The following is a 22185-nucleotide window of genomic DNA, read 5'->3' on the forward strand; positions in this document are numbered from 1 at the left end:
AAAAATTGACTAAAATTATGAAACAGCGAAACTTTATTAAATTTATGTTCAATTTTAAAAAGAAAACATATAAAAGTTTGTTAAAAGTATTTGAAACACTTCTAGGGAAAATTAAGTTTCATGATTGCTCAGTATCATCTCTTTAATGAATGTCACATGCCATATTTAAAATTAATATACACATTTTGTACATTTTTATTAATTTATTATTTTTAACGTATTTCCACACACAGCTCTACAAAGTACTTCATTGTGCTCAACTCGAACAAAATTTAGGCTTTCATATATATTGTGGCTTATTCTATAACAATTACAATTTTAAAACATACCTAATGTCATAGTAGTCGCGCGGGGGCGTTGTGAACACTCCAGTCACATTATACGGAGCTGTTAACTACATATTGAGTAAGCCCGTACGTCTGAAACTTTCAGCACCTTTCTTAGAATTGGTAAGGTAACAATAACCGTAAAAATGTTTGAAATCAGAATTCGCATACTCGAGATAATAACGGTTTAAGTGGTTTGGTGTAACGAAGTGTTACAACAATGCTCCTAGTGTAAATAGTGATAGTGACTAAACTGACAATAGTTGTGTAACAGATAATAACAATGGATGTTAAGTAGTGACTGTGCACACAGAAAAATCAAGAAAGTGATCTGGAAAGGGAGATAAAAAGTAAATTATGATTAGGACTGAATAGACGTTTGAATATTAGATGTGAACCAATGTTGAAATATTACCATTACTGTACATTAATTACAACATTGTGATATAGGATTAAAGAATTTCATATACAGTGAGGTTATAGCCGGGCCGGCTCTGGACGAAAACTCGAGCGTCCCCAACTAACCGCACTGTAGTTGTATAAATAAAAAAAGAGCGATATTTTATTTGTTCACTGAAAATTGCATTTAAGAACCTATTATATTTGGGTGTCAGCAACATCCCTCGCAACTTTTAATGTGACAAAGTTAGGCGCGACTGCTTAAGGATTAGATTGCAACAAATTGTGTAATATTAATTTATGTTCAGAAATCCTAGTACATAGGTAAGTACCATATTGCACATATTAATATAATAACTTTATGATTATAATACTTAACTGTGAAAACGTCACTGTTGTAAAATTAACAATAGAAATATATTTAGTATTTACCTTAGATTACATCGTTCCGCGCCGTAGCGTTGTGATCTAAAGCATCATGCCTAGCCAGCACTCGTGTTAGCACTAGAAACCTCATGTGAAAGAAATGTTCTTATATTTCTGCCAGTGTATGGAACCGGTGCTCACTGACGTCATGCATTACAGGCGCTATGTTCGGTTATAATTTGTCGAGTATGGCGAAGTTCGATATTCGCCGATGTTCGCTCCACAGAGTGAAGCCTGTCATGTTTGTTCGGCCTTATTATGAAAATATTCACTGTACTTCACTTCAACCCCTTGAAGTTTTAACCAGTTAAGGATTTAGCACATATCTTGCGATTAGTTATCCATATGGAATAAGGCAAATTTTGTAATATCCTGGGTCCCTCTCTTATATTCGAGCGTTACAGGACAATAGTGCCCACTTAACATCGTGATGAATTTGGGATGCTACGATAGGTAGCGAAATCCGGTGACGGAAACCAGCTATAACTGCTGGAGTGATCATTGTGCTAACCACACGATACCTTCGTTCTAGTTGGACGATCATCCACCTCTGCTGAGGCATGTGAACATGGGACGAGCAGCCGGGTGGTCGGCCTTGCATCTTCATGGGCTGTTGCGCAACGAATTATTAATTAGACTATTGACGAACTAACTTTACTGCTAAAGAAATATTTTACACGGACATGTGACTTCTTTTTTGTTTATTATAAGTATATAACTTATAGCCTACATAAATAACAAATATATCCCTATATACATGTATATACGTAGGTACATACAAATTGTAGATCTGCCTGCATACCTACATGCATGCATACATATAGTACATGCATGCATGCATGCATGCATACATACATACATACATACATACATACATACATACATACATACATACATACATACATACATACATACATACATACATACATAGGCCTACTAATACTTAAGTATAAGAAACAATATCTAGAATTTGTTCAGTCTGTAAATTTAGAAAAGCTATAACCACAAAAAGAAGCAGAGAGCAAAGAAAGAAACAGAGTTGTAAATAGTGTATATAGTGTAACAACAACATAACAGACGTGCAAACAGTAGTCATAGTGAAAATTGTGTAACTATATAATACTCATTTCTTAGTAATACTAGCGATATAGAAGTGTATTAAGTATAAACATAATTGAGAAGTGAACTAGCTAATTATGAACTAGACCAACTAGACAGTGAAGCCATATGTGACATTTATCTAATAGTAATTTAGAATTGTATTGAATGATCAACAAGGCATGAAGTATTACTAACCTTGTAATGGAACATGCTGTCCAATTAAAAAAAATACATACATACATACATACATACATACATACATACATACATACCGGAGTGAGAGAGAGACCCTCATAGTGCTAGATAGAGAAGTAAGCAGAACGGAGTAAGACTGATCATTGTATAGGCTCGAAATTCACACGCACAGAGACACGAGGACATGATGGCGGATACAACGAAGGAGGACCTGGAAAGTGCTCTTCAGATACTAGTGAGTGTAACTGAATTAAGTAAAAATTTGAAGAAAGAGCTCAAGAAACAAATCCTTGAATCAGTTAGTACGATCAGGAATGTATTTGTGAAACTAGAAAATGATCTAGCACTTAAAGATGCAAAGAATAACGAATTGTGTAGTGAAGTTAAGAAATTGGAGGCGGAGTTACAAAATAGTGATAGGCTAGGGACATCAACAACTGGCACACAGGTGCTGCCATCTCTGCGTGGAAACATGAATGGAGGAGATAGGATTCAACGTCAGGTGGCAAATGGTAGCCAAGCACGGAAGCTGTACTCCGAAGTAGTCATGGATGATGGAAAAAAAGAGAAGCGATATAAAGTGTTTATTAAATCGAAAAGAGATCAGACGGGTGAGGATATAAAGAAGGTAATAAAGACAAACGTCAATCCAACCAACGTTAAAGTTGGGGTCTGTGCAATGAAATCATTAAGAGATGGCAGAGTAATGATCGAAACAAGTAGCAAAGAGGAAATAGAGAGGCTGACCACAGCCATCAACGAAAAGTGTAGTGAACATTTGGAAGCAAAAATCCCCAAACTTTGGGATCCTAGCTTAGTGGTCTACAACATCCCAGAAGAAGTTACATTGGATAACGCGGAGGAAATAATCATTTCGCAGAATCCAGGACTGGAACTCAAGACAGGAGATCTGAAACCTAAGTTCATAATGACAAACAGGAAGAACTTACGCAATTTGGTTGTGACTGTTAACTCTCAGATAAGAAAGCAACTGCTACACACAAAACTAAAGATAGGTTGGCTCATCTGCTACGCAGAAGACTACGTTAAAGTTAATCGATGTTACAAATGCTGCCGTTACTTTCATAAAGCTCGCGATTGTAGAGGCGAGGAGACATGTGTTCGATGTGCGGGAAATCATAATTCGAAAGACTGCACAGTACATGATAATGAAATGAGGTGCGTGAACTGCATTAATTACAACAAGTATAATAAACAAGAGAAAATAAACGAGAATCACTCTGCATTCGACAGGGACTGCCCATGCCTGCATATCGCCACAGAGAAATATAAACAAAACATCGACTACTAAAATGGCTCTCTCACGGAACAATACCAACAACAAGAAAACATTCAGAAATGCAGTATCACTAAACTGCACGCAGGTTAACTTGAAACACTGCAAAGCAGCGGCGTACAATCTTGACCAACTAATTGGAAAGAACAGCATAGACTTAGTCTTCATACAAGAGCCATATTTATATAATAACCAAGTAACAGGCATATCTCGTAAACATAAAATTTTTACCTCTGGAAACGGTAAAAAGAGGGCAGCAATTGTGGTCACCAACAAACATATAGATGCTATATTAATAAATCAACATTCAAACGAAGATAACGTAGTTATAGAAATCATCCGAGGCAACCTAACCTTCATTGCTGCAAGCAGCTATCTCGATTTCAACGAGGATATTAACAGAGATCTAACTAAACTAGAGGAAATTACCCAAGTAGCTAAAGGGAAGGGTTTAATACTGGCCATGGATAGCAATGCAAGGTCCAGGGCTTGGAATGACAAAATAACAAACAAGAGAGGGGAAATGCTCGAAGAATTTATAATAAGCAACAATCTTCATATTATAAACAACAACAAAGAAATCACAACTTTCGAGTCACCTACAGGTTCCAGCAACGTGGATTTAACAGTAACAAATAACAATATACTTAAACTTATAAATAACTGGAGTTGCGTAAACGAGGAAAACTGTTCTGACCACAGGACGATTACATTCAGCATAGAATACAGAAACGACCAAGTCAAATCGTATAACTTCCTTGGGACACGATACGTAGTCCAGGCAGATAATTACAAGGAATTTAATAACAACTTTACAGAAGAGGTTAAAGTGAAATTTGGAGTACAGAATGCAAGCAACGAGATTAGGAAGCTGGATGAAATTCTCCAAGACATAGCATCTGTCGAAACGGATATTGAGATACTGGGAGAAAAATTTGAAGGAGCTATAACTGCAGCATGTAACAAATCTTTTAGGATCTGCAAACCTGCAACTAAAGTAAAGGACCACAAACCAGTTCCATGGTGGTCACAGGAGTTGACGATCATGAGGAAGAAGACCACAGCTATGAGAAGAAGATATCAGAAAGTTAAAAGCAATGAAAGCGAGAGGGAACTGCGGAAGCAACAGTACATCCAAGAGAAGAGAAGATATGAATCATCAATTAAAAGAGCCAAGTATGAGTCCTGGAGACAATATTGCAACGTTACCACGTCAGCCAATCCTTGGAACGCAGTCTACAGGCTTGCGTCTGGGAAGATGCCACAAAACTGCACCCTATCGACCATAAGGAAACCCGATGGTCAGTACACCAGAGACTTGGCTGAGACTCTGAACTTCATGATGGAATCATTTGCGCCGGTTGATGAAGAAAAAGAGGACAATGAATATCACAGACAAATTAGACATGAAGTAACGAAAGAACTAGATACACAGGATGACACTCCATTTACAAGAGAAGAAGTAGAATCAGTATTAGAAAATATGGACACAAACAAAGCTCCAGGTGATAATGGAATCACGGCAGAGATCCTTCGCCTAGTGTTCAGACTAGTGCCGAGACTCACCACAGCTATATATAACGGGTGTCTAAGGAGAAGCTGTTTTCCCAGTGGATGGAAACATGCAACAATTGTACCGATAATTAAACCGGGCAAAGAAAACTGTGACGATGTAAGTAAATATAGGCCTATCAGCCTACTCAACGTAGCAGCCAAGGTGTTAGAGAAGCTTCTAATACAACGGATAATGCATCGCATACATAAGAATAATCTTATGAATAACAATCAATTTGGATTCACACCACAAACCAGCACCGTTAATGCCGCGATGTACCTGAAAGAATTAATCCTAGAAACCCTAACCCAAGGTCAGATGGCTGTCCTTATCAGCCTAGATGTCAAAGGAGCATTTGACGCCGCATGGTGGCCCAGCATTCTGACTTCATTAAGAGACTTCAAATGCCCAAGGAATCTCTACGATCTTTCCAGAAGCTACTTCAGTGAAAGGAGCGCTACAATATCAGCAAGCTGTCTATCCATAAACAGAACTATCAGCAAAGGTTGTCCACAAGGTTCCTGCAGCGGACCGGGCTTCTGGAACATACAATATAATTCACTTCTGAATCTGAAATATAATAAGAACACAAAGGTTATTGCGTTTGCGGACGATGTAATGTTGGTTATTAAAGGAAGCTGCGCTCTAGAACTAGAAAATTACGCCAATATCGAACTCCAGAAAGTATCAAGCTGGGCTCGAGAAAACAAAATCACCTTCAATGAGCAGAAATCAAAACTGCTAATAATATCGAAAAGAAGACCAGTGATTGAACGAGATCTCAAGATATACCTCAACAATAAACAGTTACAGCAAACAGAAAGCTTAAAGTACTTGGGCATAATTTTTGACAAAAAATTTAACTTCACACAGCATATAGAATACGTCAGCCAAAAATGCATTAACCTTATTCACGCACTATCCAAATCTGCTAAAATAAACTGGGGCTTAAATAGTGATGTTATGAGAATAATATACAAAGGAGCCATACTGCCGATTCTGACATATGGGGCACCAGTGTGGGTTGAAGCCATCAACAGAAGACACAATAAACTGAAACTACAAAGAGTCCAGAGACTTATAAATATAAAAATAGCAAAGGCCTTTCGAACCACGTCATCCGAAGCACTATGCATCCTAACAAAAAACATACCCATAGGTATAGAAATTCAGAAGCTGGCGACAGCATATGAAAGCACGAAAAGGATCCAGGAGGGAATTAAAATTGACACAGTAGAGCATTACACAACATGGCCGCATCCAGCAGATAAAATCCTGATTAAAGAAAAATCAAGTGATCAAACTTACAAAGTAGATATCTACACCGATGGCAGTAAGGGAGACTCGGGAGTTGGCTCAGGTGTCGCCATATTCATTGATCAAGAATTAGTCCATGAGCTGCAATATAAACTCCACAGGCGGTGCTCGAACAACCAAGCGGAACAGTACGCCATTCTCAAAGCACTAGAACAACTCGAAATGCTCCAACAACTAAACGATGTTCGAAAATCAGCAGCCATTCATACCGACAGCAGAATCACACTCGATTCGTTACGAAATTTCAATAACCATCACCACTTGATAGAACATATTAGAAAACAGATAAGAAAGCTGGAAACATTAAACTGGACTATTCACTTCGCATGGGTCAAGGCGCACGTTGGACTTGCGGGGAACGAGCTGGCCGACCTCTTGGCAAAGCAGGCAGCACGTAACAACGAGATACCAGTGAGCTTCGACAGGATACCACTCAGCGACATCATGCGGGAACTTCAGGAAGAAAGTGTGGTTAAGTGGGAAAGTGAGTGGCAAAACACGAAAAATGGTGCAGTGACAAAATCGTTTTTCCCCAGTGTAAAAGAGAGGTTACGCGTTAACATTCCACTGAATGGAAAGGTCACAACTTTTCTAACTGGACATGGAAAAACCGGTGCTTACTTATACAGATTCAAGCTGAGGGACAACCCGTCGTGTACGTGTGGAGCAGAGGAACAGACCGTCGACCACCTCCTTTTCGAGTGCCCGAAATTGGACAAAGAAAGACTAGCGTTCCAGCGGGAAATGTTAAGGAAAACTGGCAAGTGGACTTTCACAAAGTTTAAAATAATGCAAGAACATGCGCATACATTCACAAACTATGTCAATGTTATAAATTTAGACGAGTAAACGTAGGATAATTTAATCTAGGATAGATAAGAGTAGGCAATAGATATAATGAAAGACTCAAATTTTCACAACAGAATAACAGACCTACTTACGCTTAGAGAGTGACAGAAACGAGACATAATGTGTTATATTGTAAACATACAGGTAGCAAGGCATGTAGTATTACCTTTATTGTAATGGGACATGCCGTTCAACTAATATTAAAAAAAAAAAAAAAAAAAAATACATACATACATACATACATACATACATACATACATACATACATACATACGTTATGTGGATAAGCACATTCATTTTCGTGTACTTGTTAGAAGTATCTTTACAACGAAAAATAAGTTATCCCGGCGCAATAAATATTTTCCTCGGTTCTTCATTTTCGCGCTCCAAAACCTTCGTTTATGTCGGTATATTTTCTCCCACACATGCTCTGCCAGTCAGTTACGACTTTTCACAATGGAGTCTGAGATTTGGATTGCAGAGTATCACGTGACATGAATTGTGAGGTTTCATCGGGGCATTTGTATTTCTGCTTGTCATTTATATTGTTCCCTTTATTTTATGATCACCTGTAAAAATTCTGTGAATACTTTTAAGTTGAAAGACAATGATTTACTATAATTTAATTATAATTCTTCACTAGTATTTCCACACAACAACATTCATTCATTCATTCTTTCTTCCATTTATTCATGCATAGTGTTCTGTCCAAGGGCAGGTCTTTCACTGCAAACCCAGCTTTCTCCAATCTTTCCTATTTTCTGCCTTCCTCTTTGTCTCTGCGTATGATCCATATATCTTAGAGACATCTATCATCTGTATCTCCTTCTGTCCCGATCTTGTCTCCCGTTCAAGTCTTCCAGTACATCCGCCAGTATTCAGTTTATTCTTAGCCAGTGACCCAGCCTATTACTTTTCCTCTTCCTGATCAGTTTCACATCATTCTTTCTTCACCCATTCTTTCCAACACAGCTCATGTGGTTCTCTAATTATTCCCTGTGTATGAGATTCGTAAATCACAAATAAGCTATAAGATAATGTTAGTGAGTGAAACAACTAGACTGTCCACTTACCAAATCATGGATCCGAGTTCATGTGGCGGGGTGTTCAAGTGAAATGTTATTGGTGGAGAAAGATGGTGTTTGGTTATAGTTTTTTCACGGGGTATCAGCATTTCTGTTTTCTCCATAATTGCTACATAAATCATCACCACTACCAAAGTAAACATCATCATCATCATCATCATCATTAGCATTAGATTGTATGTAACGTAGACCTACTTCCCATAATGAACCACGGAAAATTTCGAACGGATATAAAACTAACTTACTTACTTACTTATTTACAAATGGCTTTTAAGGAACCCACAGGTTCATTGCCGCCCTTACTTAAGCCCGCTATCGATCTCTATCCTGTGCAAGATTAATCCACTCTTTATCATCATATCCCACCTCCCTCACATCCATTTTAATATTGTCCTCCCATACGAATATAAAACTAGAAATGTAAAATTACCTTTGATTATTTCTGGCAATATTCAAATGCTGATAGTGATATCAATGATTCTTTTCAGAGAATTGTGTTGAATTCTTATGACCACATGGTACTGGTGTGAATTTTTATATTTAACGAAACTGCATTGAACTGTTATGTCCGAATTAGGCTAATTTTAACCTAAGAGTAGTAAAAAAACACGATTGAACCCTCAACCTATTAATGGTAAATGCTGGGTAAATTTCGGCGCTGAACCCTGGACTCATTTCTCTAGCGTTGTCACATTCATCTCACTCAGACGCTGGATAACCATAGTAGTTGATAAAGCGTCGTAAAATAACAAATTAAAAAAGCAAAAAGAGAGATTAATCTAGTCACTTAAATATTAGGCATATATATTTCCCATTTATTTGTATCTGAAGTAACACCACAAGGAATTACAAAAGAATTGACATTCTTATAACCTAATAATTGATTATAAAAAAACAAGTGAGATTAAAGAAAGTGTAGAATGTCCGTATGAAAAGCGCATGAAAGCAATACGTAGATCAGTAGCTCTACAGAATAGAGAGAAGAGTGGTAGAATAGAATGCACTCTCAGAATTTGAGAAGTTTATTATTATTATTATTATTATTATTATTATTATTACTATTATTATTACTACTACTTACTTACTGCCTTTTAAGGAACCCGGAGGTTAATTGCCGCCCTCACATAAGCCCGCCATTGGTCCCTATCCTGAGAAAGATTAATCCAGACTCTATCATCATATCCCACCTCCCTCAAATCCATTTTAATATTATTTTCCCATCTACGTCTCGATCTCCCCAAAGGTCTTTTTCCCTCAGGCCTCCCAACTAACACTCTATATGCATTTCTGGATTCGCCCATACGTGCTATATGCCCTGCCCATCTCAAACGTCTGGATTTAATGTTCCTAATTATTTCAGATGAAGAATACAATGCGTGCAGTTCTGTGTTATGTAACTTTCTCAATTGTCTTGTAACTTCATCCCTCTTAGCCCCAAATATTTTTCTAAGCACCTTATTCTCAAACACCCTTAATCTATGTTCCTCTCTCAAAGTGAGAGTCCAAGTTTCACAACCATACAGAACAACCGGTAATATAACTGTTTTATAAATTCTAACTCTCAGATTTTTTGACAGCAGACTGGATGATAAAAGCATCTCAACCGAATAATAACAGGCATTTCTCATATTTATTCTGTGTTTAATTTCCTCCCGAGTATCATTTATATTTGTTACTGTTGCTCCCAGATATTTTAATTTTTCCACCTCTTCAAAGGATAAATTTCCTATTTTTATATTTCCATTTCGTACAATATTCTCGTGACGAGACATAATCATATACTTTGTCTTTTCGGGATTTACTTCCAAACTTATTTCTTTACTTGCCTCAAGTAAAATTCCCGTGTTTGTGGATTTTCTCCTAACATATTCACGTCATCCGCATAGACAAGCAGCTGATGTAACCCGTTCAATTCCAAACCCTCTCTGTTATCCTGGACTTTCCTAATGGCATAATCTAGAGCAAAGTTAAAAAGTAAAGGTGATAGTGCATCTCCTTGCTTTAGCCCACAGTGAATTGGAAACGCATCTGACAGAAATTGATCCATACGGACTCTGCTGTTATTATTATTATTATTATTATTATTATTATTATTATTATTATTATATTTTGAGAATGTGAGATTGTTGAAACATAACCATGGAAATCGATGTGAAGTGAAACAAGCGCCTAAAGTAAAATATGAATATTAAAGTTTTAATCATTTTAAATAGGGAAAGTGTGACTAAGGAGGCAAGTTTGTTCTAAAATAAGCATGGAAACCGATGTGAAACGTAAGACATAAATATGAAAACACGTGGGGCTCTAACTGGAGCAAAGTGTAGCAGAATTGCAGTAAAATTCGTATAATATGAAGCGAGTTACTGAAATACAAACTTGGCGCTAACCTCGAGGCTATGCGATTAGTATGGAGACTCTGTCTTTGAGACTGTGTTTGAATATGAGAAGCACCCCGGGCTCTCCAGTATTACTGCATAATTTAACTTCTGATTAATAATAAGCCACAAAAAGCCTTTTGTGCTTCCAGACGTTAAAGGTCTTAGTTACTGCTTCCACTTTATTCAAACACAACCTCCGGTTTTTCCTCAGTTTAACACAGAACGCAAAGCAGAGAGAAGAAGAAGACTCTAGCAGACGAAGATCCAACTAAAAACTTTAATACCTCGTACCGGATTCTACATTATTAATGACTCCATTTTCAGGTGAGTGTGCGCGCGAGTATAACATGCACTCAAAGCAGCTTACGGCCTCGTAATGTCTTCACGTCTGTCTATCCGTCCGTCGTCCGTATGAAGCGACTTGAAAGATGTTGATAAAATTTCGTACTTAATTTTTTTAATGGAATGTTATTTTGTAATGGAAGAGTTGATTTCATTTCAAGAATATAGAATACAATATGTAGCAATATATACTGTAATCATAGAAATGATGATGATAGAGAAAATAATGAGAAAGCATAAAGAGAAAGTTGACTTTTTTAAATGACAAACTAACATCCTTCATCGGAAAAAAAAAAAAAAAAAAAAAAAAAGTTCAAAGTTTTCTTTTAATGCTGTGAAACTTAATTTTGACAGTAAATTATTCAACATGCAATCGGACTACTAAAAGTTCAGAAGGACTTTTCTAGAATCTGGTCTAAGAAATATATAAAGTAAAATGTACGAAGTTGAGTAATAAGAGAATTTAATAATATGAAGAGTGTTGTTCAAGAAACATAAGAGAGAAGACAAAAGTGTTCTGAGAATATAGAAAGAATGATAAATTGAGAATTATAAGTAAAATTTTAGTTTGACAAATAAAAGGGAAAAGAATAAAGGGTAGACGAAACGAACATTGGAAGGATGAATTGAACGAAATATGGATTGGTATGGCCTCACAGACAAAAATGCTTATGAAATAGATTTGTGTAGAAGAAGAGCTAGTTCTTCAGTGGATGAAAACTGTTGTGTGATAGAACTTCCTTAACAACGAAATAAATAATCAAAACTTAGTAACTCGAACGGGTTGCGCGCGTCGCTGTTTAGCCAGAAAGAACAACGTTTCAATATGTCTTGTGGCCGCAATTGCAAAATCTAAACTTTTCCGTCACCTTAGACAAATATTATTTTGATTCTGTGCAATTTTTGGGTAGTGGGTACAGGTCCATACGACTTTTGGCGACGAAGGTAATAAGATGTTACAAAAACTCTAGAACATGAATTACTTACTACAATATTGAGCTTAAGGTATGAAAAAAGTAATTTTAGCAAGTTTCTGGATTAATTGTAATATTTTTAATCTAAACTTCCATCCCCTCCTTTTCGTGGAAATCAAGAGTTTACTATGGAATAAATTATAATTCGCTGTGATATGATGTATAATATAATAATTTAATGCATGATGTTAAACCTTCCTCTATCCAATGGTATGCTGCAAGTGTTTTTACTGTTTAGGGTAAACATTGGTAATTTCGTGATAATTTCATGAAAACTAATTTAAAATGCAAATGTGTAAATATATCCTTATTCCGATTTTTTCATCTAAAAGACGATAACTTGCTGTACAAATCTGGAGACATAAAAGATTGGATACGTTCTTGAATATGTGCCAAAAACCACTTTTTCAACTTAAGCTGAAAGGTTGGTTATTTCGTGATAACCTTGGTAATTTCGTGATATTACATTGATAATTTCGTGAGAGATAGAAGAATTGGGGAAAAATTCATTAAAGTCAAATGAAATTCTCATTTATTGTTACAAGACTTCAAACATAGTAATTCCGTCTAATATTCACAGCAAGAAAACATAGAAATACATATCAACACATAATAAGAATGAAATCAAAGTAAAAATTGAAATTGAAAAGGGATCTTCTTTGCCCTGAAAGGGTGAACACTTTTATTACGGACTTTACTATAGCCTATATTACTAGGGTAACTCCAAAAGTAATGCATAAAGTTTGTTTAAAAATTATATTTTCATCCTACAGCTTTGCTATTTTCACAGAATGTAGATGCATTCTTAAGGAACCAATTGTCACTTTTCCACATAATCCCCGTTCCTTTCAACTGCCTTACGTAACATAGGAACGAGGGCCTGTAGACTAGCACGGTAAAAGTCTGGACCAACACGTCTGAGCCACTCTTTAGCAGTGTGCACAAGGGAGTCATCTTCTAACCTCGTTCCGCGAAGGGATCCTTCAGTTTACCAAAGAGATGGTAATCGCACGGTGCCAGTTCAGGACTGTAAGGCGGCTGTTTCAGTGTTGTCTATCCGAATTTTCTGATCTGGTCTGTGGTCTTATGACTGACATATGGCTGTGCGTTGTCGTGCAATAGCAGAACATCCTGCTTCTCCCGATGTCGTCGAACACGACTCAGTCTAACTTGAAGTTTCTTGAGAGTTGCAACATACCCGTCAGAATTAATGGTGGTTCCGTGTTGCATGATGTCCACAAGCAAGAGCCCTTCTGAATCGAAAAACACAGTAGCCATAACGTTTCCTGCCGGTGTAATTTTGAATTTGTATTTCTTTGGTGAATTTGCATGATGCCACTCCATTGTCTGCCTCTGTCTCCGGTCCAAAATGGTGGAGCCATGTTCCATCTTCTGTCACAATTCTTGCAAGTAAGTCATCTAGCACTTATCATTGACACTTAGCATGATAACAAATCAAACAGAAGCTACACTGAACCCATTGCGTCTCCGTTTTCTTTTTTGTTATCACATCTTGTCTTCAGATTTCTAAAATTCCTATTGTAATACAATTTTTAAAATAGTATAAAATGTAACACTTAATGCTCAACAAAATTTCGCCTCATTCAGCTAAGATTTCTATCAGTAAAGCTAAGCCTATATGGCGACTACAGATGTATCTAAAATTCCAAAAACATTTCCTAAAATTTCATGAAGATACAATAAATCTTTGTACCAAATATCATATGCTTACCTTTAGTAATAAGCCTGTAATGTAATTACAAACATCCACAAAATTTGTAGGCCTGAGAAGTCGACGCAAACTTGCTCTCTCCAAACATAAAAGCTCACTGAAGCAACTACAATAGTCACACAAAGCTTAGCTGTATGTTTCTGGAAACTGGACAACATATGCAATCCCTTGGCGGAAATTTGAATCTCGTAACGCCATTGGTTAGTTCACAAAAGAGCAAAGAAAAAGTATCACGAAATAACCACTGCCACGAAATTACCAATGTTTACCCTATAGTTTGTTTAAAATAAATATTTGAAATCTGCTCTTTCTTTTTGAATAACTCTGTGTATAATGGTTATTTTTAATAGGGCCGTGCATAAGAAACTTCATTATACTATTAATGTACATATTACAATATTACGTAAAGTAAATGTACCTTAATCTATTGAGGATATTGTATAATTTTAGTAAGTTCTATGTAACTCAGCATCTACATAAAATTTGAGAGGATAGTTACTGCTCTTAAAGTAATTTGATATGTAATCTTCATTCATAGACCTATATAATAATTCTGAACTATTTGCTCTACCTACCACAAATCCAGGACAAATTACTTTTTATTGGAACGCCTAACATTTTGGTAGCTTTTAGCAAACTTTGTAATAATAATTTCGTTATATATTTTGTCTTTTCTATGAACCTCCTTAACTTTCCAAATTGACACGTGGTGTATGAAAATTTAAAGGATAAATATATTATGCCAATCTTCAACGGCATTTGCATGCGTTATTGACCTATCAAAACTTCATTATAAACATTCCATTTTTCAGAATCGAATCTAGGTAGCCTCACTACCATATACATTAAATGCTTTGTCATGAAAGCTGTGAACCAAAACAAAAATGGACTTAAAGTGAGTGAACTTTAAAAAGCGTACATAATGTATGGATATGATTAGAAGTTGTCTGTGGACGACGTTTCTTGAAACATGTTTATGACGTGAAGGTCAATTTCACATGCATTTACTCTTATTTCTTTGTAAACTTACCACAGTAAACATACTGTAAAATATAGTCATAAATATCTCTTATCCCTTACTTTCTTTTAAATTTTGAAGTTAATTCTTAAGTACCGGGAACTTATTTTTCGATACAGTCTCGCAAATCACAATCATAAGCCTTACGCAAGTCTGTAAGATTTAAAAAAAAATCCTCTAAAAGATGTTAATAATCGCCATCATATAGTGAAAGTTTGAGGAAACTACCTCTAATGATACTGTGTTAAACCAGCGTTATAAGCATACAAATTCCTAACTCTGAAACTGTTTCAGGTTAACATTTTTCGTAGCTATCAAAGATGAGACACGAGGTTCCAAGCACTCAACATGCGCAACTGTAAATTACATTGTAAGTTAATTATTGAATACCCTATACTGAACTGTCATCCGCTTGGCAATATACCTATGGACAGGGAGCTTGAACTCGGCTGACTCGTACTCACGTCTGTGAAGAGTACTGCCTGCTGAACACGTTGCCACGTCTGTCACGCCAAAATATTAACAAATTTAAGCATGCATTTTAATTTAATTTCACGAAAACGTAATAGAGCACACAAATATTTATTTGAACTAATATTAACTGTTTGCTAGATATACCTGCTGTTATAATTGTTTTCGTAATTTTACTAACGATATAAGTAATTTTGTGAGATTTAATCGATTAGTCGATCTTGTGTTGCGCGACAAACATCAAAACGGTAGTCCATTTCTTGCCACACAACTGATCCTAATTATGGAATTCACGGTTCCAACAATTCGATGTCGCAGATCTTGAAGAGTAGCAGGGAGGTACAAACACCCCACAGATAAAAATCACCTGGGGGGCCTCACACGATGAACACAATCTTCTCTACCTCTTCCAGTCCAACGCCCCGGAATGGTGTCGTTCGGATAATGCTCCACAGAAAAAAGTTCATACACTTTCTTTACAGAAGCGGCGCAAAATACATTCACCTTCGGTGAGTTCTTGCATGATCGACGACTAAGCAAGGATTTTCAGTCCCTCAAATTCGGACTGGCGAGTAACTGCGGCGGACAAGTCGTTGCTGTTTCCGCTTTGCTTATGGCCCCGGATCGAGCATCGCGTGTAACCAAACGTTAAAAAAGAAAATTGAACCTTCCTCTATCCATTGGTGTGCAGTAAATGCTTCTAGTGTTTATACTTCATTAAAATAAATATTTGAAATCTGCTCTTTCTTTTTGAATAGCCCTGTATATTGCACATCCCAAAATGACCTATTTCTTTTGTGCTCTTCAGGAATTATGGACATACAGATACTTTTATTTTGACTTCTTTATCGTAGATCATAATTTATAGACATTGTTCTAATGTAGATCGCCTCCAATGCACAGTGGGCCAGTGCGATTCTAGCGGGAAAAAATTAATTTACATAAAATGTTCTATCAGTAGGCGACAAAATGATTATATAAGGCAAATTAAACATAATAGATAACAGAAAAGCCAAAAGAATGCCCATGAGCTCAGTGGTTAGGTACCACAAGCAAATATTTTAGTAATATTAGAGCTTACCTATTCGGAATTGTAAATCAGCGTTTGATGAGGGACTAGAATCATCTGTAGAATTATCACCATCTTCGTCCGTGTCGTCTTCATTGTTATCATCATCATCATCATCATCATCACCGCCATCTCGGTTGTTACCTTTTCATAAGAAGCTCCAGTTACTCTTGGTTCCACGAGCAAACAACGAACATCTAATGATAATGATCCCCTCTTTTTATTCCTCAATGCTGCACTCAACTGGGCAATCACAGGATCCGAAGTTACGAGTAAGATATTAAAAAACATCCTGTATAGTAGCCCTACGAGAAAACTTTTTGGCATGGCTTTCCCTGTATTTTGTTAAGTGCTTATTTCTTGCCTCGAGGGCCTCTTCTGATAACATTCCAATTGGCAAGATAACTCTTCTCCCGTTTACCATTCCTTCCAGTGCATCCTTCAGTAGGCAGTTTCTTCTCAGCCAGTGACCCAACCAATTCCTTTTCCTCTTCTTGATCAGTTTCAGTATCATTCTTTCTTCACCCACTCTTTCCAACACAGCTTCATTTGTTATTCTGTTTGTCCATTTCACACGTTCCATTCATACTTCAAAAAAATTTCTAGTCGTTTCTCTTCACTTCGTTATAATGTCCATGTTTCTGCACTTCACTAGTCTCTTCCTTAGGTATTTTTTCAAAGGTCCGCAGAAGATGCTTCTTTTTCGATTAAAAGCTTCCTTTGCCATTGCTATCCTCATTTTGACTTCCTGGCAGCAGCTCATGTTACTGCTTAGAGTACACCCCAAGTATTTGAAGCTGTTCACTTGTTCTACCGCCTCATTTACAATTCTCACTTTTAGTTGCTTTATTTTCCTTCACTCTTCGACTTGTTTGCATTTATCTTCACAAGTCGTTCAATTATGTGATCTATCAATGACTGTAAATCTATTTTGGCGAAATATTCTGTAACTTTCACGTTTTCTTTTGGTGGATAACTTCTTAATTTTGCTTCCCCGACAGTATTGTATGATGGGTATATATTACTGTGCCTCTGTTTAGCTCCCATGCGTATATTACTACATTGGATTTTAGATAAATTATTGTCTATAAGAAATGACAAAGCTTCTTCTGGAGAATATGGAATAGGTAATGGGTGGGATGACTCGTATGCCTTTCTGTATCTAGTGGCTCTGCAAGGGGTAGTTTCGGTATTGTTCTTAATCATTTTTGCTGCGTCCCTTTTACCGGAAGCTCGAGGTGAGATTTGAGCAGCCACTGTTAATTCTTATTGCGATCACTCTTTAATTAAAGCTTCTAACATTTTCTGTTTAGTTTTCATTTCTCTTTAGTCAAAGAGTTTTCTAGGCCTTCCACGTTTAGAGGTGAAAGGAACTGGACTGGCCGTTTTAAAATTTTTGGATGTAGCTTTATAAACTTCATCAGAAAAATATAGTTCTTTTTCTAGCGAATTGGAATTTATTGTTAGAAACCTAGTTTCATTCTATTACTTTTTGCCATTGCTCTTGAAATCTGCATTTGAAAACACTCATTGTCAATTTAATACAACGTAACACTTCAGAAGAAGAAGAAGAAGAAGAAGAAGAAGAAGAGTCCTCTATGTTTAGTTTATATTCTACATAATGCACCAGCTGATCCCCACTCTGTGTTTTATCACTCAATACTTCTCATAGCTCACGATGCGTTATGGGAGGTCGCGGCGAAACGCGCGCCTCTGAAAATAAAATAAAATTTCTAAGAATTGGGCAAATTTGGGCACATACTGAAACTTTACCCTCAATCGTTATGAGTTTCTGCACATTTTGGTATGAAAATCTAAACGGATACATTTGGATACATTTTTAAATTACTGTGTAAATTTAGAGACTAAGAATTTCACTCGCTGATTACATCACGTTGTTAACACCTTCAATATAAATTACTGATGAAAAAATGAGAGTTTTAACTATATTGATGTGCAAGTGCATATCTGTAGCTTTCTTTTCCATACTTCAGATATTCACAATAATGCACTGGCACCAAATTAACAACCAACAAAGTTCACTGTTAACACATAACTAGCGACGAGACGGAACGCTCCCTCAAGGAAGTGCAGATTACGGTTGTTATATATAAACATGTCCGTTTATTTTTCATCTCTAAGGTCAATTTTCTTAAGCTGTGATTATCTGTTAACAGATTCAGAGAAAAAAATGGGGAGTAAAGTAAGTTGAATTTTTATTTTTTTCCTGCTAGATTCGAATTCTGGCCCACTGTGCAATGGTGCACCAAGGGTAACGCCACGTTGACAGTTACGACGCGTCTTTCCTAAACAAGGAGGCTCAGGTACTCTCCGGGAGGGGGGAACATTAAATGATATTCTGTGTGGGATAAATATTTGCAAAAGACAAAAAACTAAAATATTTTAAATAATTATTAGATGTATCGTGACATATATATCACATAATTAAAATTAAAATCACTGGCTGCAAAGATAGTCTTTTGGAGACGATCCGCAGGCATATCCGATGGGAAAAATTAGAATTGATATTGCTAGAGATACAATGAATGTTTAAATTCACTTATTTATTTTATTCAACAACAACAATTGGAACAGTACGATTACACAGAAAGTGAGACAAATAAAAAATTTCCATGAAAGAAGAAAACGGCATAGGCCAACATTACCCGACATCTAAGCCAAGAGAATGCTTTCGTAGTTGAGGGAGAGGGACATTGAAGAAAATTTGTAGATAGATAGAAAAGATGGATCATCATCATCATCATATTACTTTCAAGATTTAGGCAACCGAGTTTGTTCCGGCTTCACATTTTCGTGCAATTTCTTCTTCGGTCGTCCTTTGTCTTATCGGCCTGAGGAACGATAATTGAGTGATTGTTTTGGAATTCGGCTATCCTACATTCTCTCTGTCTAGATTATTCAGTCTTTCCTGAATCTTTTAATTTATGTGTAGTCCTAGGCTTAATACCCTTTATATTTAGAGTATTTTTTATTTCAGTACTTAAAATTTGATCATCAGCATACTGCAGTCTCGGGCTAGCGTCTCTTACCCGCAAGGTCTCTTACAGCACCAGTGTGTACCCGTGGCTGCTGGCGCTTATGCTGTCTCCATAATATCCCTTCTGCACGACGGAGCATAAAGTTGGTCAGCTGTGTTACATTCAAAGAGAATACTTCGTCTGGAATAGTCTGGTCTGTGAGAAAGTATCGGAAGCATTCCAGACCACGAGGGCAGAAGATAATGTACTGCACAGTACTGGTCCGTCAGAGACGCCGAATAACATTTCAAAACGGAGTGTTCTTTTTTGGAATGAGGAACTGTTCCGAAAGTACAGTTGTGTTATTTTTTCCCCGTCTCTAATGAATACTGTGTACCGTAAGGGTAAGCCACAGCTCTGTATTTTTTTTTTAATATTTCTGTTCGTTTTTACTTGTATAGTGTTTTCATTTGAAGTTTTAATAGTGCAGATGAAAAGGTGGAGAAGAATAAAAGAAACCGTTTATAACTATAGATTCCGTTCCTGTATGTAGTTTAAATACGATAAATTATATTTGAATATTGTTTTATTGTTTGAAAATAAAATCTGATCGTCTGTAAGGTGTGTTGTTGAAAGGGAACGTTAAATAATGAATTGCCGTCGCCATTACCGAATAACATAATTAATGCAGCTTCACTTTGCTTCCTCCGTTTCCAACAACATTTTCGTAGCAACTTGACTACCGTTACTTAGATGCGAAGTGCGGTTATTCCAAGGGAATTGTAGAGGCAATATACACACCAACTAACTTGAAGCAAAGTTTGGTTGCATTAGACTTAATGCAGGCGCCTATCACGTGACCACTAATAGCCGTTGGCGCGTCTCGGCGAGTATCATGTTGCTGACTCGTGGACCGTGCCCAAGCCTGGCTCACACGTGCGTGCTGTACAGCACCTGTGCGGATGCAAGTTTTCCATTCGATAGCTATCGATTTATCATGCACTCTGCTTACAGCAGTATGCGAAACCCATCACGGCATCACATAAACATAGGTGGAAGATAGACACTTAGGAAAATACGCGGATTAATGAAAGTAACGCCTTTGCTTTAAATGTTGATTACATTTGCTTTAAAAGACAATTGTGTTACAGTAGGCTATATTAATGAATATATTTCGAGTGAGTGAATGAGTGAGTGAGTGAGTACAGTAGAAGAGTAAATAAAATGTTGAATAAAAGACGATATGCACTTACAACAGTTGATTTAAAGCAAATAGCATCGTAATCAGTTCCTGTAGAAAATCATAGGTAGGTAGATAGATAGATAGATAGATAGATAGATAGATAGATAGATAGATAGATAGATAGATAGATAGATAGATAGATAGATAGATAGATAGATAGATAGATAGATAGATAGATAGATAGATAGATAGATAGATAGATAGATAGATAGATAGATAGATAGATAGATAGATAGATAGATAGATAGATAGATAGATAGATAGATAGATAGATAGATAGATAGATAGATAGATAGACAGACAGACAGACAGACAGATAGATAGATTAGGATAGATAGATAGATTAGGATAGATAGATAGATTAGGATAGATAGATAGATTAGGATAGATAGATTAGGATAGATAGATAGATTAGGATAGATAGATAGATAGATAGATAGATAGATAGATAGATAGATAGATAGATAGATAGATAGATAGATAGATAGATAGATAGATAGATAGATAGATAGATAGATAGATAGATAGATAGATAGATAGATAGATAGATAGATAGATAGATAGATAGATAGATAGATAGATAGATAGATAGATAGATAGATAGATAGATAGATAGATAGATAGATAGATAGATAGATAGATAGATTAGGATAGATAGATAGATAGATAGATAGATTAGGATAGATAGATAGATAGATAGATAGATTAGGATAGATAGATAGATAGATAGATTAGGATAGATAGATAGATAGATTAGGATAGATAGATAGATAGATAGATTAGGATAGATAGATAGATAGATAGATTAGGATAGATAGATAGATAGATAGATTAGGATAGATAGATAGATTAGGATAGATAGATAGATTAGGATAGATAGATAGATTAGGATAGATAGATAGATTAGGATAGATAGATAGATTAGGATAGATAGATAGATTAGGATAGATAGATAGATTAGGATAGATAGATAGATTAGGATAGATAGATAGATAGATAGATAGATAGATAGATAGATAGATAGATAGATAGATAGATAGATAGATAGATAGATAGATAGATAGATAGATAGATAGATAGATAGATAGATAGATAGATAGATAGATAGATAGATAGATAGATTAGGATAGATAGATTAGGATAGATAGATAGATAGATAGATTAGGATAGATAGATAGATTTATTCGTTCCATAATATTCTTACATTTGCTTTATAGCATAGAATAAAGAACATGTCCAATTCTTACGTTTAACGTATAAATGCAATACATATAAAATGCAATATATATATAAAATGCAAATATGAAATTTGTACAGAATTAATACCTTAATAACAATAATATTTTATACAACGTAATATGTTTACCATTTAATAGTATTAAAATATTTACACAGTACTTTGAAATGTCAAGAATTCATCTACAGAATAG

Source organism: Periplaneta americana, chromosome 2, assembly GCF_040183065.1.
Source record: "Periplaneta americana isolate PAMFEO1 chromosome 2, P.americana_PAMFEO1_priV1, whole genome shotgun sequence".
NCBI lineage: Eukaryota > Metazoa > Arthropoda > Insecta > Blattodea > Blattidae > Periplaneta > Periplaneta americana.